This window comes from Chrysochloris asiatica, unplaced genomic scaffold, assembly GCF_000296735.1.
Source record: "Chrysochloris asiatica unplaced genomic scaffold, ChrAsi1.0 scaffold00036, whole genome shotgun sequence".
Lineage (NCBI taxonomy): Eukaryota > Metazoa > Chordata > Mammalia > Afrosoricida > Chrysochloridae > Chrysochloris > Chrysochloris asiatica.
In genome coordinates this window covers 24059730-24072102 of record NW_006408554.1, presented here as the reverse complement: position 1 = coordinate 24072102, position 12373 = coordinate 24059730, and the positions used below count along the sequence as shown (strand labels likewise).

General features: G+C 37.5%; 1 protein-coding gene and 2 pseudogenes across 1 annotated transcript in view; 1 reads left to right on the top strand and 2 right to left on the bottom strand.

Annotated features, from left to right (window-relative positions):
• The window catches only part of SNTG1 (syntrophin, gamma 1), a 461475-nt gene that overhangs the window by 212548 nt on the left and 236554 nt on the right, over positions 1 to 12373 (bottom strand). The window lies entirely within an intron of this gene.
• On the bottom strand, positions 2130 to 12351 carry LOC102821647 (annotated as a pseudogene).
• LOC102813250 lies at positions 4762 to 7033 on the top strand (annotated as a pseudogene).

Genomic DNA, 12373 nt, shown 5'->3' with positions numbered 1-12373 from the left:
GGGATTGTAACCATAGCAATGAAAGATACACAATAGGATGAATGTAAAGCTAATGTTCTTCCTTGTAAACTATCACATAATTCACAATAAAACATTTAAAATAAAAAACCCAAACTTCAACAACAACAAAAAAAGAGATCTTTTGCAACAACAACAACAAAAAATCTATGGGGGCAGTTCTACTCTGTTCTATAGGTCACATTTAACTTTACAGCTGTAGATATAAAAAAATAAATATGGATCCTGGGGCCACAATGTAGGATAAGCACTAGACTGCTAACTGCAAGATTGGCAGTCCAAACCCACCAGCCGCTTATCAGAAACCCCAAAAAGATTATTATGAGTCAAATTGACTCCATGGCATTAAACAACATCAACAACATACGTGTATTCACAAACACAGGTGAAAGGGGTTTCAAAATTGTGTGGAAATTCTTCATTGTCTTTTAATTCCATTTTCCAATGAGCTTTTGAAGTCACCTCATATATAAAGGCATCCTGGTGTGGCACTGTAGGATAAGCATTGGGCTACTAACTCCAAGGTCTGTGGTTCAAATTCAGAAGCCAGTACTTGGAAATCCTATACTGGCGTCATGATAAGTCAGAACCAGCTCCATAGCACTCACCAAAAACAACAACATATATATATATATAATTATATGTTATATATATAATTTTATATACATATGTACATATGTGTTGTTGTTATTGTTGAGAAGTGCTGTCAAGTTGTTTCCAACCTACAGTGACCCTATATAGGGTTTTCAAGGAGCAGCTGGTGAGCCTGAACCGCCAATCCTGCAGTTGAAACCAACTTTGCAGTCAAATATTTATCCTACAGCACCACACCAAGACTCCATTAAAGTATAAAAAATGAGTCTTCACTCTCATAAAATTCTAAGAACACTCAATGTTAACAATCCCTTCTAAATGTTGAAATCTACACACATAAGTGTAAAATGAAGAAAGAGAGGGTGAAAATCAAAGAAGGAAGAAAAAATGAAATCATTGGATGAGTGTGTGATTTGATTTTGAAGTTAAAAAAAATTCATAGATTGATTTTGTTCAATAATTTTTTTTTTGGTAATCTGTGGGATGATTGTGCCATAGTTATTATAACCATTCTTTCATTGATGGGAAAGTTACAATATTTTTACTTTATTATTACATGGATTTGTTTCTGTTAAAATATGCTTTATATTTCTAGGATTGTTCTTGTTTTTATTATTTTTCTTTACACAGTTGCCCAGAGTGGAATAAAAAAGAAATAGACGGCACAACAGTTTTGCTGTTCTGTTTCATTTTTGTTGCTGTTATTATTCAGATTTGGGGTAATTTTGTGTTTTTGTTTTGCTTTTAACAAATGCAAATTAAACATGGAAAGACTCAACTTCAAAAAATTTTAACAGTTCAAGAGAAAAGCATTATCAGTTGTACTACAGACATTTAAAATTTACCACACAATTTAAATACTAATGGTAAAAAAAAACAGTAGGATTTGGCATTGTTGTGTGATAGCAAAAGAATAAACCTCTAACGCTTTTTCATTCCATTTTTAATCACACCATTGAGAATCAAAACTGTCATTTTTTCCAATGGCAATTTCTCCACACCAGAAGATGACTCTCAAAAGAAGAAACAATTTCAGTTTTTCTTGCTTTCAAAATGTTTTATCCAATCCTGTACTTCTTACAGGCTTTTGGAGCATGTTGTTGTTCTGTGCCGTGGAGTTGGTTCCAACTCATAGCAACCCTGTACAGGATTTCAGAAGTTAATGTACCAATGAATGAAACAACAAATGTCAGTAATATGCAAGACACATTCCTTTGGGGAAATGGCTATTTTTTAAAAATCCAGTCTGTATAAGTAATATATATATTTTTTTCTTTAAAAAAAAAAAAATCAGTTTTCCCTAAAATACCATTCCACAAAATTGGGGTGAAGGACTAAAAGATCAGGAAAGAAAAGAAGGTTGGGGTGCACCATTAATACAAAAAAGAGTACAAGTATATAAACGTTAAGCAGTTTATAACAGATTAGGCTTATACTCCAAGATGCCAAAGGCTGGTTGAAGAAATTCTACAGGAACTAGGGTTTCTTCTGCTGTGTGATGACCAGTGAAGAAAGTGTCAGTGTCTTCGAGCAATGCCTCTTCCAACTCCAAATTCTGGTTTCTGCACCATACCTCCATGAGGAGGGCCACTCAGTCCATCACCTAGCCTACCTTGGGGGCCTCCAGGTTCCCATAGGCGGTTATCTCGATGGTCCCCTTCCCTTGCAGCTTGAGACTTCTTCTTTTCCATCTTCAGATGGACTTCATGTCTGAACATGATAGGCCTGTTGCTAAGAACTTTCTGAACAGGTTCAGAGTCATCAAACACAACAAACCCAAAATTGGGTAGTTTCCCACCAATATTAATGTATAGTTCCACCATATTCCCATAGTTTTGGAAGAAGTTTTTAAGCTCTGATTTATCTACTTCATGAGGCAGGTTGCCAGTAAAAATATGGTGACTGTCAGGGTGTCTCACAATTCGTTGAGGTTCAACATCACCTTGCTCACCAGCCTCACGAATTGTTCTAAGTCCTCTTTGTGGAGGAATATTTACTCCTTGTTCTTGCACTCTTTGATACCTCTGAGATCTCTGCGGTGGAATCTGAGATTCAGGCTTAGACTCTGGATGGGACTGTGAAGTTAGAACTTTAACAGCATGAGGTGGGATCCCAGTAACCGGAACAGCTCCACTGGGAGGAAGGTTCTTACTAGTCACAGATGCACAAGGAAATGTCCTTAAATCTTCCTGTGCAGTCTGAGTTATGTCTGCAGGTGCTGGGGAAGAACTCTTCTGAGTCTCCTCGTGAGCCCTTTCTTCTAACATTAGCTCAGACTTCTCCTCTTGGATTTCAGATACAGGTTCTTTCTCTGGTTCAAGTTCTGGATCAGGCTCTGGTTCAGCAAAGGGTTCCTCTAAATGTTCTTCTAAGACATTGCTGACAGTCAGATCATAGAAAGTTCCGGCATCATCAGGTACCACCTCTGGTGTCTGCTGTCTTTCTTCAGGCTCCTCTACTTCTTCCTCAGATTCCTCCTGAAGCTCAGTGATAAAGCCACCAAAGACTTCATCTTGGTATCTGAAGATATCATTATAGACATATAACTTATTTGCAACAGAGCCCTCAAGAGTAAGGACAAACATCTGCATAAATCTCCGCAAGGCTTGGTTGTTATTAGAGAGCACCCCCATCATCTGGACCACCACAACATCGTTTAGACTAGCATGAGCATCAACATGGCGAATCTTAGTGTCGCAGTTGGTAAAGTTTGATGACATCACTTTCCTATGGATTTCTTTTTGTCCATAGACTGCATCTGCTGGTTTCACATTTGAATCCTATTCTCCATGGTCATAAGAAGAATTCATACCATAAAATCTATGCAGCATGTCTGGGGCCTGGTTCAGCAGTGTATAGTACTGTCTCACAAATTTCCCGCCCAACCAGCAGAGGACTAGGCTTCTCCATAACCACTGCTTTGGCCAATTCAACCTGCACTGCTGAGTGGGAGAGGAATAGGTTTTGCTCCACAACAGGGCGGATGGCAGAGAACCGTAAAGCAACTGCGTGCGTCCGCACACCCAAAATATGTTTTTAAAAGAACAGTTATCAGACAACACGTTATATGAAATTTAATTTTGATAGATAAACCAAAACTGTCCTCCAAAATGTTAATTATGTGTGAAGGTTTAAAAGTAGTAAGGTTAATGTTTATATAAACATGTTGTTGTTTAGTGCCATTGAGTCAGTTCCAACTCATAGCAAGCCTGCAGGGGTAGCTGGTGAGTTTGAACCACCAAACTTTTAGTTAGCAGTCCACACATTGAAATGCTCCCTTAAACAAAAGTAAAGTTTTTATTTTAGAACTTCAAAGCACAATCAACAATGTGTAAGGTTTCCTTTAGAAGTCGATAATTCTACACATTTATATTTTCTTATTTCTGTTAACAAACTGTATGCAGTATATACTTATTTTGTCTTATTTAATGAAATAAAATATTTAATTACTCTCTAAATTTAGAGGTATTGTTGAATATTTCTAATATAAACTATTCACACACACACATACAGAGGAAATATCTGGGAGTCAAATGAAAGATAACTCAGAAATGGAAACAATAGAAAAATAAAATCTTAATTTCACCCCAGAATCAGGCATTTCTCAGTTACAGATAAATCAGATTATATAAATCTGGTCAATTTTCTTACATAATTAGGTTTCTCATTCAATATCTAACAAATACATATTAAGTATTCTATTTCTGGTAAAAAATTATAAATTAGCTTAAATTTTACCATATTTACTGGAATCATATATCATGTATTGAATAGCGTGCCCCCACTCCCCCTCCCCCCCCCAAAAAAAAAGATGTATTGAGGTCCTAACCACCGCAGAGTGTAACATTATTTTGGGAAATAAGGTTTTATTTTTGTTTTTTTGTAGATGTAAATAAGACTTTAAAAGTTATACTGCGTGGGTTGGGGGGACTGTCCATGGCGGAAGGAAGTGGGTTGAGCAGATTCGCGGAACGCACTTCGGGGGTCTGGAACCTGGCTTTACAGTTTTCCTGGTAGGCAGCGTGGGAGGCTAAAAGAGGCTTGAAGGGAGCAGTGGATCCTTTCTTTCCCACCCATGTGAGCAGTTCCCATGCCCTCTGTCAGACGAAGGCTTCCCAGAGTGGTGGAGCAGGTGACCAGGGCTGGTACATGAGTCAGTGTCTCCTCTTCCCGACTAGCTTGATTCCTTTCGTGCTGGCGACCAGCCGGGCTATGGCTCCCACTAGCGACTCCAAAAACTTGATTAGCTCTCAGACTGCGATATCCTCGCTTTATCCAATATCCAGAAGCACTCAGTAATAAAGAGAGATCTACAGACCTCAACACATTTAGAAACACTACAAACTTTTACAGCTTTGAAAAGGCATTTTAAAATATACCTGACATCAAGTACTGAACGCTTCTCACAGAATTTCAAAGTAGTGGTGGATGGTAAAAATGAAAGCAAGTATGCAGTAAAGTGACAGGACTTCTTCAGTGGACACATAGTCGGTGAACCTGACTCTAGGATTCTAGCCCACATAGGAGATGATGATGTTACAATAAGAATCAACATAGAGCAGAATATAATATAGAGCCACTTTGTAGATTTATTAATGATACTCGACAAAAGAATGTTACTTCATAAATCTGATGAAATCAAGAATGTTTCACATTTGCAGTCCCCAAAAGCATGTGGATATTTAAAAGGTGATAATAAAGATTTGCTTCAAAAGGGGCTAGTGGAGAGCCATCTGAAGGGGTTGTTCATTGAGTGAAGAGAAGACCTGATCCTAATCCTTTGAAGAATGTGTGTAAATTATTGGTGGCAGCAGATCATCTCTTTTACAAATAAATGGACAGAGGGGAAGAGAATACAGCTACAAATTACTTAATAGAGCTAATTGACAGAGTTGATGATATCTATCAGAATACCTCTTGGGAATAATGCAGGTTTTAAAGGCTATGGAATACAGATAGAGCAGGAGCCCTGGTGTGGCATTGTGGATTAATGCACCAGACTGCAAAATTGCTTGAACTGCAAGGTCAGCGGTTCAAGTTCACCAGCTGCTCCTCAGAAACCCTATACAGGGTCGCTAGGGGTCGGAACTGACTTGACGACACTTAACAACATAACAATCATAATACCTCTTGGGACAATGCAGGTTTTAAAGGCTATGGAATACAGATAGAGCAGATTCACATCTTAAAATCTCCAGAGAAGGTAAAACCTGGCAAAAGACCATTATTGTGTGGAAAAAAAATTATCCACATGAAGAAAAGGATGCTTGGTATATGAAGACGTTGCTAGAGCAATTTAGCTTTGCCATAGCTGAAGAAGCATCTAAAGTCTGCCTAGCAAATCTGCTCACCTACCAAGATTTTGGTAAGGTCCAGTAGTGTTTTCGAGAACGCAGCAACGAAGTGTGTGAGAACTCCAGGGTGGATGAAGGGGAAGAATGTGATCTTGGCATCATGTACCTGAAGAACAATGATTCCTGCTACAATAACAAATTGTAAGATTTTCAGTGCAGGGACAGAAGTAGTCCTTGATGTAAAAACTGCCAGTTTGAGATTGCCCAGAAGTGCTAAGAGGCTGTTAATGCTACTTGCAAAGGTATGTCTTACTGCACAGGTAACAAATAGCAGTGAGTGCCCTCCTCCTGGAAATGCAGAAGATGGCATATTGTACCTGGATCTTGGGACGTGTACAGATAGAAAGTGCGAGTGGGAACAGAAACTGGATTGCTGTGCATGTAACAAAATTGACAACTCATGCAAGGTAAGCTGCCAGGATCACTTTGGCCGGTGTATGCCCTACGTCAATGCTGAACAAAAGAATTTATTTTTGAGGAAAGGAAAGCCTGTACAGTGGTATTTTGTGACATGAATGGCAAATGTGAGAAACACATACAGGCTGTAATTAAATGATTTTGGGATTTCATTGACCAAATGAGCATTAATATTTTTGGGAAGTTTTTAGCAGACAACATTGTAGGTTCAGTCCTGGTTTTCTCCCTAATATTTTGGATTCCTTTCAGCATTCTAGTTCACTGTGTGAATAAGAAATTGGATAAGCAGTATGACTCTCTGTCTCTGTTTCCCTAGTAACGTTGTAATGCTAAGCAGCATGGATTCAGCTTCTGTTTGCATTATTAAACCATTCCCTGTGCCCCAGAATCCCTCCCTGCAGCCCACCCCAGTAATGCCTCCAGTGCCGGTGGCTCCCAAACTAGACCACCAGAGGATGGACACCATCCAGGAAGACCCCAGCACCAACTCACACATTGACGCAGATGCATTTGAGGACCCTTGCCCAAATGGCACAGCTGCAAAGTCTTTTGAAGACCTCACAGACCATCCTGTCACCAGAAGCAAGAAAGCTTCCTCGTTTAAACTGCAGGATCAGAATTGTATTGACAGCAAAGAAACAGACTGCTAGTTTAGGAACTTACTTTGTATGCTCTTTAATCTAAGTGTGCAAAGTATATTTATAGATTTGATCTAAAGTCACTGCATATATTTTGTAAAGACAGGAGAAATAATGAAGTGACTAACCAGATGTTGGTCATGTGTTTGAACTTTCTTCATATAAATAATACTGTGTGGTTAGGCCTTTTTCCTTTTAAAGAGATAATGTGAATCTAGCTTATTTTGAGCCCTTCAGGTTTTAGTTTTTTGATCCATAAAATAGTTTCAACCTGTGGTGCAAATGTAGGAAATATACAGCTGGATTATGTTATGAATATTTACATTTTTGTAAATTAACCTTTTGTACTGATAATGGCACTAATTAGGGGGATGATTAACTAGTTTTCTTTTTAATACACTAATGATTCACTGAATATAAGAGGCAGTTAGCAGTTATCTGTGAAAACAACTGGAACACAGAAGAAACTTATTATTATTATTTTTTTTGCCTTTAAGTGAAGACAAATGCTTGAGATAAAACCCAAATACGGGTTTTGTTTCTAGGTTTTATGCAGTGCTTTCAGCAGCAGGAGGGATCATTACACATCTCAGTTTACAAATAATTTGGTTTAATGTCTTCATAATTCTATTAGTGTCTTCTAGAAGTAAAACAATCTAGCTTATAGCGAGGGTTACAAATATTAGCCAAATGAATTTATCACATCTTGCCAATACTTTAGGGCTCCAATGTATCAGGCATTTTTTTTTCTGTTTTGTAAGTGTTTTCATGTATCCCTAGTACTATGGCCATGCTCTTAAAATTTACCAGCTACTTCAATGTAAGATAGAATTTGGTTGTCTGTTTTCAGACAATGGACAAGAGACAGTGAAGTATTCCTCACCACAAAAACAGGGGTGGTGTTGGATGGGTAAGGTGTGCTGCTCCAAATGGGGGGTAGCTGCTCCCATGAAGCTAGGTGTATCCTACAGCAACTGGTACTGCACATACCCTATTTATTGACCCACCCTTCAACGGATATTTGTAGCATTACTTCTTGTTTTGGGCTCCAGGATTCTGGATGGTTTGTACTTACTTCATGAGGAATAAAAACCACCAGATGGAATTCAGGTTTCCATAAAATCATAACGTTTTCTTTTCTTAAATAAAGTACTGAAATGTACTTTTCAATACATTGTAACTGAGCAGTCAACACATTTGAACTGACTAGGTGTAAACTTAGAGGACAGTTAACCAAACCTGTGACAAATCATGTCTTTTTTTTCCGTAAGATGTTTGTTATGAGGTTATTTGTTACACTAATACTTGAACTTGTGCCACTATGGTATTTGTTATCTAAAATATAAGAATATTATGAATATAGATAACAAATACCTCTATGGTATTTGTTATCTATATTCATAATATTCTTATATTTTAGTTACACTTTTGGAATTTGATATAAGGTGAGTCATGTGTGTGTGTGTGTGTGTGTGTGTGTGTGTGTGTGTATGCATGAAACAGTTCCCAGCAGAATGTAAGAAACCCAGTTTCTATAAAATTGTATTTTTAAAAAACAAAAGTCATACTGGAACAGAATGGATCCTAATCCTAATCCCTTCTGATTGTCCTCTGATAAAAGGAATATACACTGAGACAGCATCACACATGGGTGGGAGGGGGGTAAAACATGTGAGGATCCCTCAGTAAGCCAAGGAATGCCAAATGATAGCCCCAACTCAAAACTACTGACACTGTAGTCAGTTCTGACCCATAGCCATATTATAATGGATTGCTGAGTATAAATCTTTAGGGGAGCCTATCTTTCCTCTATAGATCAGTGGCTTTGAACCACTGATCTTTTGGTTGACAGCCCAGCATTTAGCCTGCTGCAGCACCAAGGCTCCTTAAATGACACAGGCGCTATGGGGACTGTTAGGGTTAATATAACTTGTCACCTTGGAAATTGTGTTGTACATTTAAAACATCTGCTTCCAAATTGTGGTCACCAATTAACTTTTAAACTTTCTATTGTGAAATGATCTCTATATGTTTGAAGTTTCTTGCACACATAAAATATTGAGATTGTGATTTTTATAAAGTTAAGGACAGATGCAGATCATTGTAAATTCAAGAAAACATTAAGATCTATGTCAGAAACCTCAGTTGCTTTCCTGAAAAAATACCCAAGTTCCCTGAGGATAAATGGGGGTAAAGTAGCCCAGGAGCCCAGGATAAAGGGCAGCAGGTAACAAGCTGACTCTTATCCATAATTCTAGTATGAGAAGTAGCTATTGAGTTCACAATGAGAGAAGAATTAGAGCTGTGGAATGAACTAAATATTTCACTACCAAATTCAACACCACATAGCTAATGTATGAATCCCAATCTTAGAATAGTGTCACTAAATATAGAAAATTCAGGAAAAGTTCTATTATGAAGCCAGGGATATATGCATAGTCAAGGCTGCTGACAATGGAATATAATAAAAAAAAGTTGATCAAGAAGTAAGATGCAGCAGGGTTGATTACAGACTGTTAAGTGAGAAGTAGAGATTATTCTTATTTACTTATTCTGTGGATGGAGTACTGGTGTGGCATTGCAGGATAATGTGCTGGACTGCAAGATTGAGCCACAAGAAAGATTGGCTGTTCAAACCCACCAGCTGCTCCTTGGAAACCCTATACAGGACTCACTTAATGGCACTCAACAACATCAACATTTTGTGGATGAAGTCTTTCCAGAGTAGACAAATGTAACACTAGAGACTACACACTATGTGTTCTTCTTTTAAATTTGTCACAAAACCAACTGCTGTCACATTGATTCTATCTCATGGAGGTCCTGTAGTGTAGATTAGAACAGTTCCATAGGCTTTCCCAGGCCATAAATCTGTATGGGAGCAGAAAGTTTACTCTTCCTCCTATGGAGAAGTTAGCGAGTTTGAAGTGCTGACTTCACAGTTAGCAGTCTAATGCTTAACCCATGATACATCCAAGATATATTTATATTACAGAAAGAATGCAATGTGGATGTTCAGTTATTAGCTTCTTTAAAGGAATAAATGACTAAGATGATATATATTTGAAGAAGTAGCATATTGCCCAGGAAGATGACTTTTACACAAACACTGCAATTTATCACCGCCCAGGAAAAGAGATATAATTTTGGTGATAAACACAAGCTGAAGAAGCCCATTTTCATTTGTTCCAAAACTTTAAAATTCAGTTAACCTGCACTCAGATGCTGTTGAATCATCAATATTCTATGTTACTAGACTAACCACAATAGGCTTAAAGAGCCACACTGTTCATATAGTCCTAAATACAGAAACTATGCACCTAAAAATCAATACTCTGGAACTCACTTGAAACTGCAATTTCAAATTGATCTCAGATACTTATTCATAGACTATAATCTTGCCCTTGATTTTTGAAAATATGTTTTTTTTCTTCTCTCCTTACTTTTATTTTGAATTGCCCCCCTTTTAAAAATACCTTAAGATTGGTTTTTAATAATTGTGCTCAGTACTTTTTTATTTCTACACTAGGATTTCTGATGTATTTTAATTTACTCAGGAGCTGACTCCTAAGCCTATATTAATGCTTGCATATTTGAGCATTACCCATTCCAGGACACCCCCAATTCTTTGTGCAACCGTAAGATAAATGCTGCAACTTTGCATTAAAATTCTGGCATTAATCCAAAGTCCACTATTATTGAGTGGATTCTGATTCATAGTAACTTTATAGGTCAAACAAGAACTGATTCACAGAGTTTCCAGTGTCTTTATGGTAGCAGACTGCCACATGTTTCTTCCTTGGTTAGTAGCCAAGTAATTTAACCACTGCCACCATGACCTCTTTGGCATTGATTGTTGTTATTAGGTATTGTCAAGGCAGTTCCGACTCACAGAGACCCTATGCACAACAGAATGAAACACTGCCCATTCCTGCATCATCCTCATTAATTGTTGCTACACTTGAGACCATTGTTGCTGCCACTGTACCAGTCCATCTCATTAGCATCTTCCTGTTTTTATCTGGTTATTGGAATGCGAAGGTTGGAAACAACAGGGAAGGATCAGTAGTTGGAAAATATGGGCTTGGTGATAGAAATGATGCTAGCAAGCACATGAAAGAATTATGAAAAAACCAATGATTTGTTCATTTCAAATATCTTTTTAAACAGCATAAGAAATGACTATATACATGGACCTCACCAGATGGAATATACAAAAATCAAACTGCCTACATCTGTGGAAAGAGAAGGTGAAAAAACTCCATATCATCAGCCAAAACAAGGCCAGGGGGAGACTGTGAAACAGTCCATCAGTTGCTCATATACAAATTCAGATTGAAAGCTGAAGAAAAGGAAAACAAGTCCACGAGAGCCAAAATATGACCGTGAATATATCCCACCTGAATTTAGAGATCATCTGAAGAACAGATTTGCTACATTAGACACTAAAGACTGAAGACCAGAAGAGTTGTGGGATGACATCAAAAACATTATACAGGAAGAAAGCAAAAAGTCATTAAGAAGACAAGAAAGAAAGAAGGAAAATATCAAAATGGATGTCAGAAGACACTCTGAAACTTCATCTCCAGTATAGAGATGCTAAAGCAAATGTGCTTTATTGACTAATCAAAAGCTTTTGAATGTATAGTAAGTGTCCAATGTATAGTAAGCAGGCCACACCCCAGAGGAAACTTTTCAGTTGACTGGCTGGTTATAGCAAATCAAATCATAGAAGTAGTTATATTATGTTAGATCTCATCATGGGGGATAACTGTATCTCAGATATCAAACCACTAAGAATCCTAGTTTAAAAAAAAAAACAAAAAAAAACATGAGACAAAATCTTATCTATTACAGTCTACCCCATGTCAACTTGGCACCTGTATTTTGTTACTATTGTTTGTGACATTAAGTCAGTTCTAACTCATATCTATCCTGTATAGAGTGTCTAAAAGCAGCTGGTGGTTTTGAACTGCCAACCTTACAATTACCAGTCCAGTGCTTATCCTATAGTACAATACGTTTCCTTGAACCATAATCTCTTAATAGAGACAATTATAAATTCATATTTGTGCCTAGTATATTATAACTAACATGCATATCACTGAAAACATACTAGCCCTATTTGCATCTTACATTTTAGAGAGTATAATATAAAAATATTTGATGCACCCAGACAAGGAAAAAAAAAAGACAATTACAGTTCTCTTTTCTGAATTACAGTCTTCTTTATTCAACCGGTTACATGGTTGTAGCTGGTATTTAGAACTGCCTTCTTCCACCACCCGTTCCATATTCCCTTTGTCCTCAGCAAGCATTAAGCTGGTCATGGTTCTTTTCCTGGTAGGGTGA